Source organism: Anas acuta, chromosome 7, assembly GCF_963932015.1.
Source record: "Anas acuta chromosome 7, bAnaAcu1.1, whole genome shotgun sequence".
NCBI lineage: Eukaryota > Metazoa > Chordata > Aves > Anseriformes > Anatidae > Anas > Anas acuta.
In genome coordinates this window covers 28685004-28705741 of record NC_088985.1, presented here as the reverse complement: position 1 = coordinate 28705741, position 20738 = coordinate 28685004, and the positions used below count along the sequence as shown (strand labels likewise).

The following is a 20738-nucleotide window of genomic DNA, read 5'->3' as shown; positions in this document are numbered from 1 at the left end:
CTGAAGTGGTCTATGAAGGAGCATGTTTCTTTACAGCAAGAGCTCTGAGTGCAGTTGGGATATGTAGGGGATTGATTATCTTACCATTATACATCTTTGCCCTTGAAGGTGTGCAAAGGCTCATTGGACTGGAAAGAACAGACAAACCCTCCTCCATCCAATTTGCAAATTGACAAAACATACTCCATCCAAACCTCCTCCTCCAACTTGTTTTAAGTGGGATTTATTTACTTTTGTCTCCCTCCTTCTATAGAGTGGGAGTAACTGCTGATGTACTCAGTGCTGATTGAGAATGGGTTCAGCTGTGCAGTGACGTATTGGGACCTGGCTGTGAGGTGGAGCAACTTTGCTTCACTTCTGAAGGTTGTGGGTGTAATCTCTGGAAGAGCTTTGCTCCTCAGGATCCAAGACACAAAGCTAAAATGACAGTTTCTTCTGCATGTTTTGTACTGTTTGGACCGGTCAAAATCATGAAGCTTTTGTTGATTCTGGCTGGGTTTGACTAGTGCTGTAATTTGACTTCTGTTTAATATTTGAATTCTACAATATTAATGCTTTCCACTTAGGATCCTAAGTATTCTTGATTGGGATGGGGAATCTGCCTATATCAGCAGAGATTAGTAAAATTGGAAGCACCTGTGGCAGCAGTAATCATCATCCTAGACCTTCTGATCTGTAATCTCCTATAAGTTTTTAGAAAGCATCAGTTTGGGGAGGATGAAAGAATGAGTGGGATGGTTCTACACTTGGTGTAGAGAGTTTGTTTGCTTTGTTTGTTTTTTGTGCAAATCTCTTGTCTCTGGTCTGTGGTGCACCTTGCATGTGGGAAGCAAAGCCATCAATTTAACGCTGTTATGAGGTATGCACTAGATTCCTGCCCAACTATTTTTTTTTTTTTTTAATTGTAAGCGGGTGTTGCCTCACTGCCTCAGAGGAGCTAGAACTATTGACATCAGCTGTGGATTTGGCTCCAGATACATTGTTATCTCAAACATGTAGTGGAAGAGTAGCAAGGAGACTTGAGACAAAGCAAATTACCTAGGCTGACTGTATGTGTTAAATGGTAATGGCATTTCCTTCTCCGCTCTTTCTCCCTGGTACGTAAAGTACATGGCTTTTTACCTCTTTAGAACAACAAATTAGTGTAATTTTATACCTTTCACCTCTGAAGTTGCTTCCTGATGAGTGAAGACTATTGATTAGTTTACTTCTAAGGAGAGAGCTGGGAGTCCTGAGTGACTCTGTGTGGTCAATGTCTCATCTCTGATTCGCATAGGTTGGGCTCTAGAGGAAAAGTCTTGCTGAGCTGTTAAGGGTGGTGAACCTTTTTTCAGTTTGTTTTGAAAGCAAGTGTGAGAAAGCAGGTTCACAAGCCCCAGAAGACCCATGGGGTTATGTTCTGTTATGTAGGCTTTCTGTGTATGTTATCTGTGTTCCTTGTTGTTTCTGAATGAGTGATGCCGTAGTCGGTGATCTCAGTAACTAAAACACACAACCAGTGACATAAGAGAGACTAAAACAGTTGTGGAAACATCACCTATGTCCCAGTTTTGAAAAGGAGGAGCTCAAGGGAAAGCTAGTCAGAGTTAACAAAAGCTATTTTCCGGGAGACTGGGATAAATCATTCAACTTTCAGTTCACAAAAATGTTGATACTTTTTCCTCCCAAGACTAAATTCTGGAGAAAATAGAAGACAAACGACATGAAAATCTCTCTGTATACTAGCTAGGATCATATGAATTGTGTCAGGTTCTAAATTTCTTGAAAACCGATATTCCAATTTAATTGGAAATCTCTGAGCAGGGTACGATATAAAATACTCAGAATTATTAATTTTTGACAGAAGCATCTGCATTTAGTGTGATTTTAAGCATGTGGTAATCCAGATTTTCTTTAGCTAGTTTTCATAGGTGATAGAAAACTCACTTCTTTTTTCTGATCAGATCCACTTTCTGTGCTTATGTGAAGTAAGACTAGTCATATTAACTCCTCTTTCAAATATCACACAAACCATTTAAGCGTTTACCCTTTGTACAGACTTGACACTTGAGTGATGAGCATTCACCAAAAGGGAACAAGAAATTGTAAGGGGTGTGTCTTCCCGCTCGCTTCCATCTTCGTTACTGACAGTGGGATTTGTGGGCATGTTTCACTTGCCTGCCAGTGAACATTTAACCGTGGGGTATCCCTGAATGCTGATTAAAAGTGATTCTTGCTGAGGTTGTGCAACCAGTCCAAGCTGTATAGAGTGGAGTTAAAGGTCATTACCACCCGAAGCTGGAGTTTAATCACTCTTCTGGGTAACATATAAGAAGCCTTTTCTTTATTGGTCTTGTGAAATCTACTCATATGCAATAGGCTGTCGAGTGATAAACATGAAACAAGCTCTAACCCTTCAGCCTAAACAATGGCCGAGACAGCAGTAAAGTTTGGTGCCAGGATTTCATGTCATTCTTACTGGGTTAATGCTTTTGAATAAAAGGGATGGTTGTTCAATTAAACAGTTTAGATGAGTTAATGGGACTGCTCCTGTTTGTATATTATCAGTGTTGTGGACTCTGTGGTGCCCAAGAGAGCTGCACACTTGTTTTATTTTCTGGTATTGCTGCTGTATGAAATTGAAGTATCTGACTTTCTTTTTTTTTTTTTTTTTTCTTTTCCCTGTTGAAAATCAATGGCATGTCCCCAGAACTTCCAAGGGGTTTGAAGCCAGACCCATCATACTTTTAAGATAACTGTAGATGTTAATGAAATCTGCAGAAGTATGAATTGGCACAAATCATTATGCAGGAGCTGGAAGCATTGGATTTATATCTTGACTTGCAGACTGAGAATTTTACATTAGTCTATTTAGGATTAGATATTTTCCCCAAAAAAGATTAGTTCTTCTGAGCTCTGACACAAAAACCATTTGGTATTGATCACTTTTATTCCATCTGATGAGTATCATAGATGAAAAATAAAGGAAGCTGTCTCTGCAGCTCTCTCTCCATCAAAGTAAAGCTATTCCTATCTCAAAAGCAGTAAATGCTGGGTATTGCATGCTAACTCCAGAGACCATCTAGCACACGTTCTGCCTAGCTGTATGGCTGTGATGAAAGTCTGTGGACAGATCAAATTATCAGATCTTTTCTTCCTTTAAAGGTTAATAATATAATGGAGACTGCTCAAACATAAAACGGGCAAACAGTGTGGATACGGAAGAGCTCAGATCCAGCTGGCAGCAATCAGTGAAGATTTCATGGTATTTAACTCTTGATGAAAATGAGAAGCACCTACTAAAGCTGAGGCTCTGATGACATTTTGAAGCTCAATCCAAGTTTGTTGTGTCCATGCAGAGCTTGGCCTCTGCATCAACTTCTTTAGACTTTCAAATTCAATCTTGAGATATAATCCAAGAACTGAAGCTTTAAATTCATTTTTCAGTAGTTCTCATATTTTACTCTGTTATTCTATCTAAAAACTTATCCCCTCCAGAATTGCTGCATTTAACCTCCCTTATTGCCAGGGTAAAATGTGGGCAGGAGAACCAGTCATGACAATTTTTGAACAGAGACTTTGGTTATTGACCATTCAAACTGGAAGTAGGAAAAAAAAACAAACAGAGAGAGAGAGAAGCGAATCTGTCTTAGTGACTTGTGACTTTAGACTTTGGATCTATGGACTAATAAAAGAGCTAATGTTCAAAGGGAGCAATATCTGACGTGTAATATTTAGATGAGGAAAGTTTAAAGACCACTTGGAATGCTTGTAGGTGTTATCGCAGTGCTGTAATTTGTTGAATCAAACAATTTCCATTTATAGTATAGATAGGCATGAAGATTTGATTTATCAAATCTTTTTATTTGATTAATTTAGCTGAACAAGAGAACTAGCAATGATTTTTTTTTTTTTAAGATACCTTGCTACTAATGGCAGAGGAATAAATACATTGGAATTGCTAATATTCCTGTTACAGTCTTTCATATGTTGTGCCTTGAACCTCTTCTGTTCACCTTTGCTTAACACAAAGGATAAGCCTTAGAGTTCAGTTCTTGTTCTGATATGCAGAGGAGGTCCATATCTAATTTAGGAGTTTTATAGTAAAGAAGTTTTTTCTTCCTTTTAATCTAGAGGTAATTCTATCACTGTTGATAAGATGCCATTATAAAACAGTACAGAGTTGTCTCTAACATCCAACCTTTCATATACAGCAGACCTTCTGCATAAGCATAGTCACTAGAACAATTCAGATTGCCTATAATTTTATAAAATCTTTTCTTTCTCTCTGTGCTTCATCTCAAGATTTTACTGAGTTAGTTTTGTCCCAGTTAAAGACCAGGCTTGGTATAAGAAGTGCAAGAGGTGGCTTGTTATGACATAAGGTGTCTGATGTTTTTGTGATTTAATTCAATGGAGTTCATTAGGTCCATGCATTTAAAACTGTATGATGAGTACTGGCATGGCCTTTAATTTCCAAAGTAATTGGACATATTTCTTCAGAACTCTCTTGAAACAGGTCATTGGAGCTAAATTTTAGAAGGCTTTTGTATCCTTCTAGTGCAAAATCATAAAACAAGCCATTTCTTTAAACTGTGTTGTTCAATTTTAATAAGCCTCTCTTTTTGAAAGTCCTTATTACTGATAAAAGTATTTGTATTTTTATGCCTAAAATTAGGTTCAGATATTTCGGGACACTGAGATGGTTTCAATAGCACGTGTGGTTTTCCAGGGTTGTGCAGATAAAGAATAGTCAAATTCAATTTTACGCCAGTTGAAGCTATTGATCTTGAAAAAGCAGTTTGCTAGAAAGAAAAAAAAAATGTTTCAGGGAAGTACATCAAGAAAAAAAAAATCAGTGATATTCAATTCAGGCAATCAACTACTTCCTGTGGCTACGTTGTAACCCCTGGGTCATGTTTAGTAAAGGTTTAGAATGAGGTAAGTAAATGCCCTTGACTAACTGATTAATCAGTGTATGATGTATGAGTGTGCAACGTATTTAATGTATGTCTATGGTATTTACAGTGCAGTCACTGCAGTAGACTTTTCTCGTTAACTTAGAAGATTTCAGACCATAACTGGGCCAGATGCCTGTTTTGTTTGTTTGTCCTCAGCTGTCTATTAAGGGCAAGCTAAATCACACATTATTTGGGTTACATCTTCTGTTTTAGACCATGTGGGCTATTTCATGTGAACCATGTTAAAATGAGACTCAGTTACAAACAATCTGTGTTGGATTTGCTCCTGAGGTCCAATGAAAGACAGGAAGTACTAAAAAAAAAATAAAATAATAAAATAAAAATAAATTAAAAAAGGCACAAAAACAAAAAAAGAAAGGGGAGGAAAGTATCAAATAAGTGGAATGCAAGAGAAGAGAAAATAACATGCATTTAGCTGTAAGAAAAACAGAAGAACAGCAGCCAATTTCATCTTGGTAGTTTCATGACCTTTGTCACCAGTGGTATTGGACTACCTGTAAATTCTTCATTGTAAGTTTAAAAGTTTAAAAAAAGATAAAAAGGTTTGGGTAGGAAAAAAAAATCCAGTAGATGTTTGCAGCAGCTATTGATAGCCCCTTTCTGCAGGCAGGTCACAACACAGAGGGCACTGAGTGCCATCCTCTGCTTCTCCTGGACCTCTTGCTGGTATCTGGAGGTGTATACTTAAATTACTGGTGGATCTGGAACTTCCTTGGCTGCTCTGGTTGCATTCATTTTCAAAGCAAATTAAGCCAGACACCATTCTACCTAAAATGCGAATACATGTTGTCTCTGATGGAGAGATGAGTAGGGGAGAATGTCCATTGATTTATCAGACCATGTGTGTTCATTCAGTTCCCACTGGAGAACCAAGGTAAATAGTTGAAAAAAATATATATAAATATTGCCTTCATTCTCCCTGATTATCTGCCAGGCTTTTCTGTTCAAGAAGAGAATTTGTACCATGCCCATATGAAACATGATGCAATTTGTCAGATGGAGAGATGAAGAACAGTAACACTGAGGCGATCTTACACATCACGGCTAGCGGTACTTGCCCCATCCCTCAGTTAGTGTTATCCCACATACTGTCTCCCCACTTGCTTTCTTTCCAACCAGAGTGTGATAAACGATACGTGACTATCTGTAAAATCTGACCTGCCTTGACTTGTGGTATCTAAAACATTGTCCTGAGGAACCAGGAGGATTTTATCAGGGAGCTCTACCCCTCTGACATGTTTCTTCTGCCTCTGAGCTCACGTATTAGTGTGGTGCACATCCTGGAGCATGATACTCAAATACTTTCTCCCTCAGTAAAAAATAATGACGTTCTTCCACTGTTAAGTCTTTTGCTATTATTATAGCAACGTATTTTCCTCTAAGTTTGAAATCACATATATAAAGTGAAAGCTAACAAGTCTTTTCCTAGTGTTAAATTTTGATATCAATATGTTCTGAACTGCTGTTGCTGAAATTACATCCAATTTGCATAGGCAGCCATTAAAGTTTTACCTGTATTTTAATATCTAAAACATTGTGGTCCAAATTAGATTGCTTTTTAAAACCTTTCACAGGTTTAACCTTTTTAAAGGTCTTAAACCTTTCAGCTTTAAGGTAAATTTTGCACATACAAAAAGAAAACTAAATGGAGTTAAACAAGGTTTAAGCAAGTTAAATTATTTTTAAATGAAGTTAAACAAGATTTTGGGAGCTAAGTTCCTGATCTGTTTCTAAGTCAATGAGAAAAGACTCTTGAGTAAGGATAGTAGGGAGACTGAATAGTGCTTAAAATGAAAAGGAGAGAAGGGAAACGATCTTTCTTCTCAAAAGCTCTTCACTTCTATTTGAGCATGTTAGAATTTCCAGTGAATTGCTCTGATCTGTGATTTTTCCACCTCCAGATGTTAATTACTGTCCTATTATTCAGCCTTTCCGTTCAACGAGGTAAAACCTTAGTATGTGTTTGTTCTTATCACAGTGCAGTTTCTCTCAGCATAGGCTGAAATTTAACCCAGGCTGCAGTTTGTGTGCTTCATTTTTACTGGAAATGGAATCAGTGGCTCCAAATTCCCCTTGAGGATCAGTTGCTCATCTGTCATTGCTAAAGACATCCCTGTGCTCCTTCCAGGAGCCGCTAAAGCGAGCAGGGAAATGGGTGGGGGGAGGACGTGGACACGGGGGTTGTGCTTCTCTTAAATGTTGGGCATTAGTTTGCGTGGTGCTAACACGGTGTTTTTGCAACTTCTTGCCGGCCGTGGTGGGGCCTGCCTTTGATGTGGGTTGCTTTGTGCCTGTGCCAGATCTCAAAGCATATTGCTCATGCTGTGAAGTTTGGTATTTTCTGTTAGCAAGTGGGAGGGAAGGGGATTTGTTTGTCTGTTAATTGTAACAGCTAACAGACGGGAAAGCACTTAGCAAATCCAGGCAGGTTGTGCTCTTCAGTTGTGCTGAGCTCTTGAGCCCTCAGTGGTCGCTGCCAAGACTTTTTGCAGTCAGATCTATCATATCCTCTAAAGAGGAGCTGATTTCTCTTCAGGGAGTTTCCTACAAAGTGCTTTCTAGAAGCAATCAGTGCTAGAGCAGATTGGGAAGAGGGTTTCTTTTGTCTCTTGCAGTTGCTGAAATCAGCTCTAGTTTACTTTGATGATCTTTCAAACCAAGTAAGCAAGAGGACGGATATTGCTGAGCAGAAATGCATTATTTTATTTCCAGAATGCTGAAGCACAATATCTTGGTATTCTCCAGCTGAATTTGGCCTTTTCTTTTTTTTTTTTTTTTTTTTTTTTTTTTTTTTTTTTTTTTTTTTTCAAAATGATTTGCCACAGTTGATACAAATCTGATAAGTGCTTTAATTGGCCAGCAGCAGACTGTGTCTTCAGCTCAGGTAACATACAAAGAGGGATGGCACTTAAGGCTCTCCTCATGCTGCCTCGAGTGCCTTTGAAGTGTGAGGCAGCCATTTCATTCACAGCAGCATGTGCTGCCAAGATTCATCCCTGCACCATGCGACCTCTCTGTCTTCAAGGCATCCCCAAGCTCCTGAGTGTTGCCTGCCCTTTGGCACGAAGCCTGCTCTTTTCTTAACCTTTCCCACCTACACCAGCCATGCTGTGGTTTGTCCCAAGGTCATGCCTTGAGCTTTGCTTCTCTGACTGTCTGTAGTTTTAAATAAATTTTCTGTGACTGCAGTCATAGTATTTTGGCTCAGTCTGTAGCAATCCAAAGAAGGTGCTTCTTGGTAGAAGTATTCAATGGGAAGAAGAATTCTTGAAAATATTCCTGTAACATCACTGCTCACAGCTGGTAGCATCCAACTTGAAACCTTCCTGGAGGCAGGTGTGGCATCCAAGCAGAGCCCATGCCTGTATCGTAGGATGTAATCTGTCCTCTGGTTGCAGGAGCATGCCATAAATGCCATAAATTCTATAAATGTCAAAACATCATCATCAGTGACAAAGGGATCATTAATTATATTGATTATTTGGCAGATCGCTTCAGCCGATTTGAAAATACTAAAAACCTCCTGGCCATAGTAAGCATTTCCATATGTTGCATATACCCCATAAAAAAAAAAAAAAAAAGGTTTGTACTGTAGTAACACCTTCTGCTGTGTCCTCCTTTGGATGCTGAGATCCCAAGCTTACTCATCTTTCAGTCCATGGTGTGAAGCTCAGATGATTGTTAGACTTCCTCTTGATAGGGAGTCACATGCCATACTTCATTTTAAACACCCACATATTGTAATACCTTTGGTGTAAGTAATATCACTAATTATTTCAGATGAGAGTAATACTTCCAGATGCCACCTTGTTGCCCAAACATAAGGAGAGATGGTCCCACATGTAAAGGTAGAGCATAATTATAAAAGGTCATTGACCTCAGCCTCTCAACAAAGCTGGAGGGAGAAACCAGGTCTCTGGAGATCCTGACAGGTGCTGGAAATGGTGAATCTTTCTTTATTTTTTGTCTTATCTTTTTTTTTCACTCAAAACTGATGCACACTGGTGCTTTTGAATGATATTTTTTTTTTCAGCATAAGTTTTTGCAAGAAGTCGCGTTATGAAACACTTCTGCAACACTCAGCTAGATTTCATCTCATTTGCATTCTCTTTATCTCTTAATTTTGCAATACATGTTTGATTTTTATAAAAAACAACAACCAAAAACCCTACGATGTTTGTCTGGAAAAGTGAGGTGTATCCAGGTAGTACAGTCGATAGCTTCATTTAGTTCCGTGTGGTCACTGGCATGGTTTATTTTGTTAGTACTACTTTGCTATGTCATTATTTAGGGGAAAAAAAAATAATATCCATGCTGTTGCTGGAATCTTCCTTTTTTCATTTGGGTCCAGTGCTATTTGCATTCTTCCAGTCTTGCAGTAAATCAACATACTCTTCAAAAATACACACCAGCATAAATTATTTTATCTCCCTTAGCCCTTTATATACCAAATTATCCAGTCCACATACGTGAATTTTTTCATATGTCCCAGTTGTCATTTATCTGTTCAGTTCTGCTCTCCCCAGCACAAATTTCCAGGTATAAAATAGTTCTCACATGAGTTAGCATCTCTTCTTTTCTCTTTATCCCATTTATTTTCCTCATCTCCAGCCCCAAAATGCACATGCACAAAGCAAAGGATCACATAATAGTCGCTGTTAGTCAAGAATGGTATGTGGAAGTAGACAGTCTACAAAATATATTCAGCATATGTAAAACTATACAACTCTTAGCATCTTTTAAGGAGCTTAGTACAAAAGACCAAACCATTCAGTAGAGAACAAAAGAGATAAACAGTATCATTGAAGTCTTAATTTGGTGGTAGCAGGGAGCTGTTAGTATCATCTAGGCATCTTTGTCCAAGTACACAAAGCAAGCAACATTATTATTATTTTTTTTTCTCAGTCACTCACCTCTTTCAGTATAGTGTTGGTTCTTGTTTCTGTAGCCTCCTTAGCACTCCTGCTAGCTTCTCACTTTGCTACTTGGTTGCTTACTCATCCATCTTTTATACTGACAGCTACACCCTCTCGTAATAATAACTTGTTTTTATGCAGTGCATTCACCTTAGTGATTTACCCAGCCTACTCACAAGATTACAAACCAGAAAACACTGTGTTAATAGGACACTGCCTGCCAGCAGGCTCTCTAGTCTGTTAGTCGAATGTTTTATGTGATTACAAGATCACCTCCAGTATGGTTTCGAAGATCTAGAGCAAAGTGGAGAAGAATTTCAGTCTGTTTTGGTGGTGATGGTTTTCCATTAGATATTTGCAGTGATTTGGGAAAGGATTTTCTGAATGAAGCCACTTTTATAGTAAAGGGTTTCTGTATCCTTTTCAGACATTGAAACTGTTCTCATGAAGGTTTAGTACCTAGAGATTACAACTTAGAATTGAGTGCCAAAAATAAACAGTTTTGTTGTCAGAAGGGTTCTTGTGATTGTTGGTGCCAGTGGGCTGTGGCTCTGCTCTGAGGGAGCCTTGTTGCAGTGTTTTAATGAGCCTGTAATAAGTCCATATAAACGATGCCCAAGAGCCACTGGTGTGGCAGCTCTTCCTGCTTGTGCCTCCAGTCAGGCTGCAGGGAGCAATACGCTGTTCTCCTAACGCCGACATGGGGTTGCTGCAAGTGGTGTTGTGCTTCTACGGAGCAATGGTTAACTTGCAACTTGCAACATTTTTGTTTGCTTAATTACTGTTTTCATTTCTTACTGACTTTTTCCCAAGCCAAACTATTATTATTATTTTTTTTTTCCATCAGGAACTATTTAGGGCCAAAACTCATTCAACCACTTTACGTTACTGAATGTAAATACAGACACACATCATGGGGGTAAGAGAAAATCTATTACTGATTATATAGGAATTACCTAGGTAACATATCATTCTGTATTGTTACTTCTGTTAGTCCTCTGTTTTTAGTCATTGTCACCTGTTGCATCCTCTAACTACCCTGCAAGTTCTGTGGTTTCAGTGTGGTCCCTTCCTGCATGAATGTCAGGCCGAAGACATTGAAATTTGGTCTTTGATACAGATATTATACCTATAACATAAGTGACAGCAATATTTTGACAGAAGGAAGTGAAACAATATGTGTGGGTTAGTAATGTTGGGGAAAACCCTTGACTGTATCATTTTCTAGAGCTTATTGAGTGCTGTTTGAAAATCGTCCTGAAACCATCATGGGAAGGAAGGCATCCATTTTTTCTTGACTTAAAAATGGGAGAATTGTTGAATTTTCTACTATTGAAAAGGTAGGAAAAAGTGCTGATGGTCATGTTACAAAAAAGACACATTCAATAGGAAATAACCCTCCCTGCTCAATAGGTGAAAAAGGAGCATAAACCACTGAATAGAACTGCAGGGTATTTACACTTAGCCTGTGCAAATCAGCAAAGAGAAGGTCTGTGTCTTTGTTTGAGAAGCCCCCAAGCTTTGATATTCTTTTCTGCTCTGGAGCGATTTCCTTGCTGTATCCTGCCCAAGGATAACAACAGTAAAGCTCAGCCCTGCCAGAGGGAATAAGTGGGTGTGAGCAATTCCACTTGCCCAACTGAAGATATTGGCTCACCTTCCTTGCTGAAGGTACAAGCATGCCTCTGGATGATTGAGTCATGGGATTTAAAAGCAAGCTGTATTGGTTGATCTGTGTATATGGCTTGCTGGCAAATTTCCTTTCCAGAGCAGAGGACAGATCTGGTAATTTTTCAGCTGTATGACAACTGCATGGGTAATAGTCTATAATTTCTCTTGGAATTTGCTCATGGTGCTATAAAGTACAAAAACAACTGAAAACTGTTGGGAACCAGTAAAGCCAAACTAATCTGTAAAATGACAAGCAGACTCCAGTGGCAACTGGGATTAGTGAGGATTATAAAACAATTAAGAGCTGCACAAGAGAATAACTTTTGCTTTCTATTTTCCAACACTAAATAAAAGGCTGTCTTCCTGTCACCATCTCTAGGGTACTTTTTTTGCCTTCTGACTCTGATATTCCTATGTTTGGATGTGAACAGATAGCAAAGTTGGACAATATCCTTCTCTGCCACTTATGTCAAAATTGTGTCTCCTGTACAATGGGTAGAAAAAATACTACATAAAAGTCTTGGGTAGTTTGGCTGGACCTGTGCTGCACTGCAGTACTTGGAAGCTCACCTGAAGCTACTGCACTGGAGTAAGCAGGTGATTTGTAGATCTGCCTGGAAAAACAACTCAGCTAAGGTCAGGTATAACACAAAAGATGCATTCCTCTGGCAGGAGAGCATCAAGTACATATTGTCTGTTGCTAGAAGTCCCAGTTCAAATACAAGTTTCCTTTGTCATCTGGATTTCAGGTTGCTAAATATACAGCGCTGTTAAATAAGGTAGGTAGGAAAATGACTATAAACAATTATTCCATTGAGTTAATTTCTGCTCCCAGTTACATGAGCGTTTCAAAAAGAAAGCAAGAAGTATTTCCAGGTGGAAGATGCTGAATTACAGATGCTCTGTAGGCCTTGATGCACGTGCAATTAGCTGTAGGTGCTAAACTGTGCTACTTAAACTGAAGGCTTAGTCACCCTAGGTTTCCTTTGTCATCAACAGGAAGAAGCAGACATCTGCACAGAGAGGCTAACTGCCTAACATCTGGTTTGCCATATGAAAGGACATGCAGCTCCCTGGTTGTCAAGGGAGCTGAAATTGCACATTCCCAACTTGAATTCACCCCTTCAATGAATCCCTTGGTGGTGTTCTTACCAAGTGTCAGCAGGATGCATTAAGGGAGCACAGTAAGGACAAGTCAGCTCGGCTCTGTCAGTGTTACTCTTAGCCTTTCTTACCTGAGAAGGTAAAACAAAGAGGGTAATGCACGGCACTTGTCTGTCATACTATGAGATGTAGAAATGAGATAGTGTTGAAATTGGTGTTTGTTTCCTTAGAACATATTTAGTTTTTATTTAGCAGTACTAGCTCTAAGTCAAGGGTCAAGGGCTTTTCAGCTTCTCACACTGTCCTGCCAGCAAGGAGGCAGGAAGCTGAGGGTGCACCAGGAGCTGGGAAGGGACACAGCCAGGACAGCTGGCCCAGGAAGGCCAGAGGGATGTCCCACACCTTATAGGGTTATGCTGAACAATAAAACTGGGGCATGTAGCCAGGGGGTGGCCACTGCTCAGGGACTGGCTGGGCATTAGTTGGTGGGTGGTGAGCAATTGCATTATGCATCATTTGTTTTGCATATTCTTTTATCATGATTATTATTTTTCCACAAGGTGTTTTTTTTTTTTTACCTTTTTCCGATTCTCTCCCCCATCCCATTGTGGGGGAGTGAGCAAATGGCTGTGTGGTGCTGAGCTGGGCCAAACCACAACGCGAGCTCTTGCAGAAAACATGTGAGGCTTATAAACAGGAAATGTTCCTCTCCAGGCTAAGATGGAGCTGAGGTATTGTGCTGTTAGTGAATGCTGAAAAGTGCCCTTGTGATTAATACTGCAGCCACCTCTTTGCAATTCGCTGTACGTACTTCATTACTTTACACGCTTTGCTAGCATCGTGCAGGTCAGAGTGCTCAGCAAGGATCACTGTGTGCCAAACACCGATGCAATTCCCACCTAAATGATTCTGTGATTCCTCTATCCATCTTTGAGTCTATAAAGTGCTTTTTATTATGCTTCCTCCATGATCTCCATCCAGAATATCCAATAGTTTAAAAAGGCAATTCATCCACAGAGCACAAAAGTCTGAATTTAAATGGTTGGATACAGTTGTTGGAATAGCCCTAGTGAGGATGTCTGTGATCAGGACTGCTCCATAACAGCCCGCATCTGAGCTCTGTAGGAAGCTGTTGTTCATGTCCTGCAAATGCACAGGTTTTTAATCACTGAAAATCTGCTTTTTAGTCTCCAAACTCATTGCTATGTCCTCTTTAAAATACATATATAATGTTCTGCTGTGCTACCTTAGAAAGACACATAATTCTATATTGGAGCAATAGATAACAGCACAGGCCACGGAATATAGCTAGGTAAATTGTACACGAGAAAGTGATCTTTTGTCAGCCTTCTTGCTGGCATTGTACTTGGCCCCAAGACCATGCTGATAGCGTGTGCTGCTTTCCCTTTGCTGCATCCTAAGATGGACTTTGTCCGACTCGCTGTAGATTAGCATTTTGCTTTTTCCTGGGGGAGGGGAGGAAAGCTGTGTTTGCATATGAAAGCTGGAATAAAATAATCTCTGACCTAGGTCGCTCCCACACATGACATTGTCGCTGCACATTCGGCGCTTCAGAAGAACAATGCAAATCAGAGCAGTGACTTTCTGTCCTTCCTGAACCCCGGAGGAACACACGTCAGAAAACATGTATAAAAGCAAAAAAGATAGGAGAGAAGGCAGAAAACTGACAGTGTGCTGCTTGTCCACCCATCAGGCTGTTTAGAGCCAAGTCAAGAGTAAATCAATGGCAGAGGAGAAGGCAGAAAGTGCACTTTATGAATTGCTGCAGTGAAGGGGGTTGTGGTTAGCAAACCACAGGCTGTTGATGCTAGGGCTGAGCCTGTGAAGAGCTCTGGGTGAGGTTTGCGTACCTGCCAGCCTGCTGATTTCCAGAGTGGAGCAAGAAAGGAGGCTGCACTGCTTCTCCTGGGCTTTTCCAGGACACGTTGATCTGCTGCTGACCATGGCTGAGCTCTTTGTGTAGGGCTCAGACAATTCCTGCTTATCAGCACTAGTTAATGCCCACGGTAGCAAGATGATCTCTCCACCCTCCTGGCTCCTCCAGATGCTGGAGTTACAGGAGTAAAACCTGGATCCGTGAATGATGTGTTCTCCCTAGGAAGGCTCTAAAGGTAGCAGTTACTTCAGTACTTCAGGTGCTGGCCTTTAACTGATATTCTCAGTAATTCTGGACATGAAAACTGGGATATTTTCCCTGAGCAGTTGCATGTGTGTGTGGTGGTACTTTGTTCTTGAACTTGTTACTTTTACCCATCAAAAAAATGTTGTTTCTTTTTTTCCTCAAAAATTTGAAAAAATGGGGAATGGAATTTCTGTTTTCTTGACTATTCCCACAGCTCTGAAAGAGAAATGCCCTCCATATTTTTAAAATAGGAAAATACTCTCTTGCAAAAGCGGAAGCTGTTCAATTCCAAGATATTGAAGAAGTTCTGAACTTTTAACATAACACTGCCAAAATTTGATAGGAAAAAAAAAAGATGTTTCAATATAATTTTAAGTGAAATATTTATTTATTCATTTCCTCTGTAAAAGGAGAGAGGACAAGAGGATGAATGAGGCTATTTCTTGTTGTCTTTGACTTGTTTGCAGATGTTCTTGTGCTGGTTTAGGTTGCTGTTCACCATCACTCAAGAAAATGCTTTTTGCATTATTTTTTTTTTCTATCAACTGATTTAGTTTGATATTTTGGCAGAAATTATTTTTCTGTACAGCAAAGAGAAGCCTGCAACTGGCAATCTCTTTCAAGTGGTGTACCTGCAGGAGTGAATAATTAATAAATTATTGGTGGCAGTTTCCAGCTGCCACCAAAGTACTTAATTTTCCATCAACATAACTAATTGTCAGCCAACTGCTATTCAGCAAGCCATACGTGTTTACCTACTAATATAATTGTGTAGCCTACTGGCCTTTCCAGGGACATGTATGTGATTAAATTCTGTACATAAATGTTTGCTGTGTGGTGACAAACAGTTTAGTTCAATTCATGTAATATTAGCTCTGTTTGTTCTGTGACAAATTGGAAGGGAAATGACAATATGTGCTTCTTCACCTCCCCCCTCATTTGCAATCATTGTTTCGATTTGCAGCTCAGCTCTTCAGATGTCAACTCTGTCATGCAAGAAGTTAAACAGTGAGATCTGATCAATGGGAAACTTGCTTTCTTTGTTGTCCAACAGTCTAAGGTCTGTAACAATGCAGCAAGTAACTTAACTTTTTTATTATGTACTTGGTGGTCGATAGGAGAAAATCAACAAATAAACTAAGGCATTAAAATCTCATAACCCGCCAGCCAGCTAACCTTAGTTTCTAGCCTTTTTCAGGAGATTGGGTTAGATGTTGGAGATGCTAATTTTATGCCAAAGGGGGCACATCATTTCTGTTTTTCCAGGACATCTTCTTGGAAGATGCACTGAAAACAACAGTATGTTCAAAGGCAAAAGCCATGTGTACCTGGTTACCCTCAGTTTTCCAGGGGAATCTGCTAACTATTTAGATTTTACAGAAGGAGGCTAGGAAGGACCTGCAGGGACAGCCCTTCCACGTTCTCTTTCTGAAGAGGTTTGACACTATGCCCCCTGCTTACAGCACTTGGCTAACATAAGTTTCTGAGTAAACCTCTTCCTTTTCCCAGTTTGTCATTTCCCCAGATTTGCATACCTGACTAAGGCTGTCTCCAGACAAAGTGCACCTGAGGTTTCTGCATGTCCTTTTCAGTCGCTGGGGACTACGAAATCCCAAACTCAATGTGAGAACAATATAAGGCATTTCTAAGCACATTTTTGGTCCTTAGTATGTGAAGAATGATACTGGTTAGTTTTAGGTATGGACTGTCAATTACTTTTTGTGGTCTGGAATCACAGTTGCATTTGGGGAAAAAAATTGAATTAATTTATTCAAAATTAAATGTACTTTTAACTGAAAATGATTTGGCAGATATCAGAGCCAGGTACCAGGCTTTTCATCTCTGGACTGCTGCATTGTTTTTGCTCTTTTGTTTTGTATTTGTTGTTTAAAATGAGTTCTTACTCTGTGCACCCCCATGATGCAGTAAGTGTTAAGCTTTGGGGCTGTGCCTGTAATGGAAATATGAAATGATGTGGCTGTCTGTAAAGGAAATGTTAAACAACGGGAAGGACATCTGAGATCAAAGAGCACTGATTGCCAGTATGAGAAGGCAGTAAAATCTGTTTGTATGGTGAGCATACAATAAGAATTTCCTGGTTGTGTACAATTGTATTAAACCAGCATGATTCCTCCCATGGGTTGTACCCATAGGGGTGGCTGCAGGACTTGTGAGCGTGTACCATCAGGCTGTATGTTGAGTTGGTAGCCCAGTGTATTGTTTTGGCTGTCACTAACTGAGGTTGAGATCAGTACCTCCAAATCACATCCCAGGAGTTCTGACAAAATGATGTGGTTACCTCAGACACTTCTCAAAATAACCTTTTGGTTTACCTTTTAACTCCAGGTCATTATGAGAGAGCTGGGTTAGGGAGAGGTACTGCTTGAGGGTAGGCAGGCAGAGGAAGCTGAGTAAGGCGCACAATCACTTTATAATCTGACCAGCTGCAGCATCACCGATTACAGCTGAACTGGCTTGGTGCCAGTCCTGTGTGGTTCAGACAGTTCGTCAACCTGCACGCAGTTTGTCCCACACCTGGCATGCTAGAAAAACGATTTTTGAATGTCTGTTGTCCTTGCCTCCACTAAGAAGTGGAGGAAGTTCTCCAGGGATCTGTCCTGTCCTTTTGTATTGAATTACAAACCTTGTTGGAAGACTCTTGGCAGTCTATTGTATTTGGTGATGAGTGTCTTTGTTTAGCCCAGACCCAGTAAAAGGTGACACAGACAGTGACCAAACACTGTCCCAGTCTTCTGCCTCAGGACTGGGACTGCCTACACTTTCAGAGCAGCAAACCAGGAAAGGATGCAAGGATTATGGTGTGCTCTGCTCCTAAAATCTTGGAGAAAGCAAAAAGAAAGTCCTAAGGCCACTGTAGGCTTTTTCTCCTGGCTCCTTTATGCTATCTGATGGTTGTGCTGCATGGGGCTACACAGACTCAGAGACTGTTCCTCATGCTTTCATCTTTCACTGTGCTCTGCGGCCTAGAGTGACCTTCTTGTTGCCCTTTGAAGTTAGCAGCGTACCCTTTGGTTCCTGAGGACCAACAAAAGAGCCAGTGCAAAGGTCAGGAAGGCAGGTCTGACTTGTCCTAAAAGCTGCTTTAATGTCTTTTCTGGGCTATGCTGGGAGCTGAGGAGTGTTCAGGGGCACAAATGCCTCAGCCATGTCACACCCAATAGATACACAGTGGAAAGTACCACATTTGAGATGCTCCGTCATAAAAGCAGTGCTGTTGTCTGTGCAGTAGCTCATGGGAGATCTTTAGTATGACTTGAGCCTGAACCCTGATTCAGCCAACCCCAGGCAGGGTTGGACTGGTTGGTTTCAACATGAGCAGAGCCGTTACCATCATGTATTTCTCCAAACCCTTGCCGTGAAATATCAGTCCTTTGGCTGGCTGTAATTAGCAGCTCACTCTTATGGTGCCTGAGCAACCTGAAGAGGGTCAAATATGTAGTGTGGAATTTGCTCTGCAGATCGTGATTAATTTCTACAAGGCAAAAGGGTGAAACTAATGGGGGGAACATCAAGCTCAGCATGCAGCAAGGGCAGAGAGAATGTGAAGCTGATTGTGTTCCTCTCATACTCTGCTGTAGTGTGATAAATGCTTCATCTTCCAAGGGATTGCTGGCTCATCGTGCATTGAATTGGGAGAGAGGAGCATGTCTCAGGAAATTGATTACATTTTATAGGTTGCTGGAAAATTTTCACTCTTAGTATTCTTCACTCAAAAAAAAATATAGATTTTATATATTTTTTTTTAATAAAAAATTTATAGAAAATAATAGAGTGTTAGAAATGGATTCTGAAGTAGTTGCTGGCATCTGCAGTCCAACACAAGAAGTTGCTTCTGTTGGCTGGTGAGGAGGCTTTCCTCCTACGGACAGGTCACTGAATTTTGTAATGAATATTGCCAAACTTCAGGCACAAGTGGGTATGGTCAAGGGTCAGAAGAGCTGAACTGTCTGAACTCTGGGAAGTGAGGAAAGCCTTGCTCTTTTTGCAGATGACAGTGACTTTTTATAAATGTTAACTAACGGAAGTTTGTGGCATGCACAGTCACAATATAAAAAAAAAAAAATGGGGTGGGGAGGAAGTGAAGTGGGAACTTAAGGAATAAGCCTTATGTTAAAATTAGTGTCTTGTCTTCCAGAGTTAGTCACCAAAATTGAACCCTGCTTGAGAAACTAGGAGCCCTGAAAATTAGGGCGTGTAGCTTTGTGAGCAAGTTTTAAACCTTTAGCAAGCTCAAAATCAGTCCAGAGATTAGGCCCATCTCATTAAAAGTGTCCTCTGGTCCAGCTCCACGATTGCCAGCAGGAAATTGTTCAGGCAGATTTGCAGGGCAAAACTGTTCAGGCTTTGCAGACCTGCCACTGAAATCCTGTTGGGAAGAGCCAGGGCAAATACGGCAGAGCCTAGGTTTGTCCCACACCTCACGCCATCCCCGACAAGCTGATCCAACCAGTTCCACGGTTGCTCTCTGCTGCCAGGATGGTGCAAATGTGCTGAAGGGCTGCCAAAGACTTCACGGTGGTGAAGCCAGCTGGCTGTGTTCTCCTGCACTAGTTGGGTTTTGCTGCAATTGCTCCATTCTCCGGTTCCCTGTACCTAGAAATGAGAGGCGTAAGAAAAATCTTAATCCTGTTGTTTTTATACATTGCAAGATGTTAAGAAATGCCAGCAGCTGGGCAGCCTCTTGTGGATTTATGCCCAGCCTTCAGGTGGAAAATTACAAAGGAGTGTGAAGGACGTACTCCACTCTTGAGCTGGAAACCTGTGCATGAATGTATGCTCAGTGCCTGAGTTACAGTGTCGCTTCTGGTCTCTGATCACAAATGGAGAGCTGCAAGAGCAGGACTGCACAAGAATTGTCATCCTGTTGTTGACAGAGAGAACGTTTAACCTGGTTATTTGCCTGTGGTTACCCAAACCAGTTTTCTTCCATTGGTGTTTTTTTTTTTTTTTTTTTTTTTGTGCGTGTGTGTTCAGTTCTGGCCATTGGGGTGGAAAATTCGTTCTTCGTAGAGGCTCTCCCCATGACTCTACACTCTCTCTGTCTTTGATTTTTTTTAATTATTATTTTTTAATTTAATGTAGCTTTAAATTTAAGGTCCTTTAGCCTATTTTTAGACAGAGTTCTGCAGCGGTCTGTAGTCGTTGCTATATCTTTCCAAGCATTTAAATTTTCTACTTGTTTTCTTTATTCTCTTTATACATCAAGGTCAGGGCTGGCTCTGTGTTCTTAGGTACCACTAGACACCAACTCATTTGCAGATGTCTGAAGATAGATGGGGTACTGCTGTGTAGCCGTGATGATGTGTAGGCTGACACGAAACAAGAATTTCTCCACTAGAGGAAGATTGCAGGATGGAGAAGTGACCTACCAGGGATTTCTGCTGTCAGTGTTGCCAGATTGTGATCTTGCTTGGTTTGAACTTTCACACAGTCCTTTTGGAAGTGTGTAATTGGCATCCTGAAGGAGCTGTACTTATTTGCACAAAAGCACAGAAACCTGAAACAAGCATAAATAGAGAATAATGTAGCTATTTACTAAGGATGAGGATGAGAAGTTTCATCTTTGAAGACTTGTGTGGATTTTGACCTTTTACTATTATACAGGAGGAAAGAACTTACTAAGCTTACTAATAGGTCCCTTGTTGGATTTCTAATGCAGGATGGAGACCCTATTACTGATCATAAACTTTTACAAAGACAAAAGTACAAGCAAAGCCCTGACCACATGCATCCCTTTGAGTCCCTCCCACTGCCCCCAAATTTCAAGTAGCTCAGCAAAATTACTTGGCAACTTTTTAAGTGATTCAGCAACCATGGTCTCCCTTTTCTTGCCCGCATTTTCTCTAAAGCCCTCACATGATATTTCCTCATTCTTTTCTTTATTTAAAAAATAATTTATCTTTATTTGCTATTTTTATTTGC

The 20738-nt window shown here is 40.3% G+C and overlaps 1 long non-coding RNA gene across 1 annotated transcript in view; it reads left to right on the top strand.

Moving 5' to 3' along the window:
- Nucleotides 1-908: 908 nt before the first annotated feature.
- LOC137859487 (uncharacterized) overlaps nt 909-20738 on the top strand; it is a 31432-nt gene continuing 11602 nt past the window's right edge. Inside the window, exon 1 of the long non-coding RNA XR_011098334.1 lies at nt 909-1097. This is a non-coding gene — a long non-coding RNA (uncharacterized lncRNA). The remainder of the gene's footprint in view (nt 1098-20738) is intronic.